Consider the following 5665-nt stretch of genomic DNA (forward strand, 5'->3'; position numbering starts at 1 on the left):
GGTTAGGAAGTGAACTTGGTGTGTACTTTCTCAGCACAGACAGCAAGCTGGGTTGCTTTTCCTTGCATCTGCAGTGAGGGAAGATGGTGCTCCTAACAGAACTATAGAAGACGTGCCTTAAAGACTCAACTACTGACCTACGGAACCAAGAAAACAGAGAAGCGGGCGGACACAACCATGCACGCATGCGTGATCCTTACTCCTCTAGGAGTCTGTGGGCGGATGCTAAATTATCCTGAGGACCCAGAAACTCTATGCAAGTCTGGAGGAGCATGAGAAGGTATATTTTCCCCAAGGAAATCCACAACCTTTCCTCAGATGGTCAGAGAGGGCTGCCGCCCTCCACAAAGAACTCGAAACCCCTGCTGAGCCAGTGACCTCTGGTCTCTGAGTAATGTCGCACCGGGAACTTATAGCTGATACAGTAATAAAACTTTCCTAAAGGCCGTAAGGAAAGGATGAATGAAACTCCACTCTGCCCATGTACCCCAGGCTAGCCTCCAACTTTTTTAATGCCGTCAAGGATGACCCTTTATTCCCCGATCCTCCTGCCCCCACCTCCCGATGGTGGGTGACAGGCATCCCCAGCACCTGTGGTTTTGTGCCGCACCAGAAATGAACCTCTCGAATGTGAGATGAGCACTCTACCAACTAAGCTGCATCCTTAGCCCCTAATTGCTTCCTAAGCAGACTGTCTTGTACTCTCTCTGTTTTGTCAGATTCCTGTTTATTGTTTACTGAATATTCTTCCTTAAATGTGTTCACTCTTCCAACTTTAAATGCCTACGTTCGCTTTAGCCTAAGCAAAGATATCTGGGAAATTGGGAGTATATTGTGCTCCTGGCAGTTTCTCTCTCTCTCTCTCTCTCTCTCTCTCTCTCTCTCTCTCTCTCTCACACACACACACACACACACACACACACACACACAATGTACAGAAGGAAAGTGCACTTCAGAGCACAGAGGTGTGCTTGTGGTGCTTCTGAAAATGGTTCTAGATATTCTAAGCTTCCCCTCTGGCATCCAGTGTCCAGAGGAGAAACCTGGGCATGAGACAATGAATGCACTTATTAAAGAAGCTGAACAAATATGAGGAAAGCTAAGCCAGGTTATGGGCAAGGCTGAGTGTGTCCTCAGCTCAGCCTTGCCTGCCTGCCTTATTGCTATGCAGACAATTGAAAGCAATTTGAGATCTCTCTCTCTCTCTCTCTCTCTCTCTCTCTCTCTCTCTCTCTCTTCCTCCTCCCCTGCATTTCCTCACTACCACATATATAAGGAATCAACATCAACGAGACTAAAAAACTTGATCGTTTTAATACTCTGGTAATGATCCCAGTGATTGAGGAGGGGGGCGGGAAGCCAGTGAGTTTCTTTCTACTCAAATTCCATCTCATTTTTTATTTTCTCTTAATGTTTTTTTTTTTTTTTTTTTTTGAATCCCAAGTTCCAAAACCTGTCCCCTATTATGCAGTGCAAACGAGAACAGATGGGGAAAAGTTATGTTGGAAAGGGCTTTGGAGGGCCACAGAGAAGAGAAATATGACGACTCAATGTGTCACACACCAACTTGCAGCTGCCACCAGCCCTTCCCCACACGAGCCGCGTATGGAGCCAGCCCATGGAGCTCAGAAGGAGCAGGCGTACTGCAGGAAGGGCGTGCAATTAGAGAACGTTCGCTGTGCCTGTGCTGCCTTAAAAAATATGAATAAAGAGCGGTGCAGCAGCTCCGCCAACAAAAGAGAGCTGAGTCCCAAGGCTGGCCTGCAAAATGCTTAGCCGGTTCCCAAGCTATCCCAAATGTGAACCGGTAATTGGTGCTACGCAGCTTTTCTATATCAAAGGAATGCCTCTGCGCCTCTCTGTGTTGCCACTCAGATCTCTCGGAGGCTAGGACTCGCTCACAGAAGGTCATACTGGCTCACATGCCTGATGTGCCCTTCCAATAACTATTTTTTTCTGTATACTCAGAGTGTGTATGTGTTCCCCAAATATTTCAAACTCTGCCACTCACAAGCTGGGAGGCCCCAGGCAGGTCAAGCAAATTCTCTAAGCTGGGGTTCCCAGGTTTAGAAAGCAGAGGTCGCATGCCTTCTTACACTGTATGCAAATAACCCACATATATGTTGCTCAATTCGTGGCAAATGTTAGTACTGTGATGATCGGATAGCATTGAAATGTTCTCTTTTCTTAATCCAATGTAAGTTGCTAAGAATATAGTCTTAGCCATATGTGTATATATACATATATGTATATGCATATATGTATATGCATATATGTATATATAGATGGCTAAGAATCTAAGAATTTATGCTAAGAGTAATTATAAGGTTAACATATGTAAGGGACTAGCGTGTCTCTCTAGGGTGAAGCACATAGTTAGCATGCATCACCTCGGCCTCGATCCACAGCAACCCCTCCAGAGAAAGAAAAATGGTTCGTGTGGTTTAAGTTATTTGATTTGAATAGTGAGTGATTAAGGCATCTAATGTTGCAGATAGTTGGGCAATTGACTCCATCAGGAACCTCCCCCGAAATTGTACCTCTCAGTGTACAGTGAGTGTGCAAATATTTGGTGCCACTTTGATAGAGAGATGAATTTTTCTTTTTTCTTTTTTCTTTTCTTTTTTTTTTTTTGCAGGAGCTTTTAAAATGCAGTTAGTCAGTTAGTTACCCAAGCCTGCTTCAGCATATATTTTCAGCATATCTAGGGTAGAGCTGGGATCCACAGTTAAGATAAAAATGACTTGGCCGTCAAGATGGCTCAGCCAGTGAAGGGGCCTGCCGCCAAGCCGGCGAACCTGTGTTCAATCCTTGGGACCTACTGGGGGGAGGAGAGAACTACCTTCTGCAGTTTGTTCTCTGACCTCTACTACACATGCGCACACATGCGCACACATGCCCCCAATAAATAAGTGAATGCAATCAGAAAAGATGGAAATGACTGACAAAAGACTGTCTAAATGACTCAACAGATAAAGATGCTTGCTTTAGGCGCTTGGTGATCAACGTATAGTACCCGCATCCCCCTGCCCCTTCTCACCACCGCCCAGAGCCACGTATAGGTGGAAGCAGAGAACCAACTCCAAGTTCCTAAGTTTCCCTTTGACCTCCAAACCCATTCCTCAATATGTTCCCACCTCATTAATAATAAATAAATTTTAAATGTATTCCTTAAAAATGAAAGGGCCAATGACTCTTTCTTTTGGAGGGTGGGGTCACCGTGGTCTTGCTATAGCCCAGGCTAGCCCCCGGACTGGTGACCCTCTCACTCCTGCTTGAGGAACGTTGGGATTACAGGTATGCAGGGTGACCTCTAGCTTGAAGTGTAAGTATTAAGCCACTGGTGTGTAAGTACCACTTTCTCAAGGACTGGGACAATGAACATGGTGATGAATCGCGCTCTTCCTACCTCCCGTCCTTTACTACAAACAACCAGGCCTGAGAACACAGAGACAGAGAGGCTGGAGTCTGACAGGCAGCTCTTCTGTCCCCTAAAACCTCTGCTCTCTTGTTTTGCAGAGTGTTTAGTTTAGGGTGTATTATAAGCAGCCTCCGAGTTCATGGGAGACGCTAGCTTCATTGCAGTTTGTCTGAAGAAGATGGCCAAGCATGGTTATGCCCAGCATGGTTATTAATAATGTCCCCCCCCCGCAAGGCCCCCAGTCCATGTGCTAGCACGGATGGTAAATGACATCCTTGTTCTAGGCCTAGAACAAGGTGAGTCCTCACAGGGCGTGAGCAAGGATTGCTAGAACTTATTAGATGTGCTGTTCTGCACACGGAAGATAAGTCTAAATACCACTGGCAGCAACCAGAAGCTGCTCTGGGCTAAAGTGACATAGGAATGACCGGAGACAATTATACTCCTTCAATGTATTTCATAAATTGAAATTATGAATCCAGGGCATGGAAACCTTGGGAACTAAAGACTGACTAATGTCCGTTCTCTCACTAACGACAATGACAGCAGCGGAAAACATGGTCCTGGCACCTACATGATCATTTTCCTTATGTCTGCTACTGCCTGTCAGCTTGGAGAAGCTATCTTTGAATCTCGCTTTACTCACGGGTGAGTAAGACTACGCAGATAGCTCCCAGCTGGAATCTCCACAATTCAGAGACTGAGGCAGAAATATCCCGGGTTCAAGGTCAGCCTGTGTTATATTTCACCCCATAGTGAAACCTGTCTCAAAAACAAGTTAGAGCTGCTCCTTTTAGTCATAGGGAGTTGAAATACGAATATGGAAATTTTAGCAGTGTGGCCGGGTGCTCAGTAATGGCATGCATGATGGTTCTGTCCATGGTTCAAGGTCAAATGAGTTTGAAACAGTGGAGCCCATGCAGAAACCGAGGCAAAGGAAAGAGCGCTCTCTCTCTCTCTCTCTCTCTCTCTCTCTCTCTCTCTCTCTCTCTCTCTCTCTCTCCACCCCCTTTTCTAGATTCTAGGTCTAAAGCTCCCTCTCCCATCTGTCTCCTGTACTCAGAAAACTCAAAATCACAAACTGTTTTGTAAATGGAAAAGAGAACAGAAGACGCAGAGGGGCAAGGAATGATTAAGACTGATCAGGAAAGGCAGAATCACAGACTGAGGTGACAAAGCTGAAAGAGGAAGGGAGGAGGGGGGGGTGTTGGGGTGGGAGGGTTAAATAAGAGGCCAAGCTGTGCCCTTTAGTAGGAACCTGTCTAGTCTGAGGCCTAGTGGCTTCCCCAAAGGTCTTGCAAGTGTTCTGAGGTGGGGGAAGGAAAGAACAGTGTTGTTCATGTAACTGCTCCCTCTCAGCATCCAGACTGCTGTTTGGGTGGGCGGGATGAAGAAATACTATTCTGTTAAAGTGAAGAGCTTTGAAGTGGAGACAAACACAATCTGGTAGTATTACAGAGGCAGCACTCACCCCGATGACTCACTCTCTGGCTCCCACACAGCAGAGATGAGAGGTAACATTAGTGACCTTGAAGATGCTGGCCAAGTATACAGAAGCCCTGAGGCTCAATTTTTCAGATGAATGTGTGTGGTGTGGTGTGGTGTGTGTGGTGTGGTGTGTGTGTGTGTGTGTGTGTGTGTGTGTGTGTGTTATATGTGTATGGTGTTTGTGCATGGGGTGTGTGTATAGTAATGTATGTGCATGGCGTGTGTATGTATGCTATATGTATAGTGTGTGTGTATGGTGTGTATATGTATGGTGTGTGTGTATAGTGTATGTGTATGGTGTGTGTATGTATGATGTGTGTATGTGTATGGTATATGTGTATGGTGTGTGTATAGTGTGTGGAGTATGTGTGTGTATGGTATGTGGAGTATGTGTGTATATGGTGTGTGCATAGTGTTTATGGTGTGTACATAGTGTGTGTTATATGTGCATATGGTGTGTGTGTATGGTGTGTGTATATGGTGTGTGCATACTGTATATAGTATGTGTATGGTATGTGTGTATGGTATGTGCATAGTGTGTATGGTATGTTTATGGTGTGTATGTGTATATGGTATGTGTGCATATGGTATGGATGTATGGGTATGTGGGTGAGTGTGGGTAGTGTGTGGGTGAGGAGAGTGAGAGAGACTTGGAGAGTAGGGGAAGCCATGTAAGAGCAGGAATCCACAGTGAGCAATTCTTAATAGTGAGCACAATATCCTATTAATATGGAAACAGCTGACTCAACTGAGTGA

Source organism: Mus pahari, chromosome 3, assembly GCF_900095145.1.
Source record: "Mus pahari chromosome 3, PAHARI_EIJ_v1.1, whole genome shotgun sequence".
Taxonomy (NCBI): domain Eukaryota; kingdom Metazoa; phylum Chordata; class Mammalia; order Rodentia; family Muridae; genus Mus; species Mus pahari.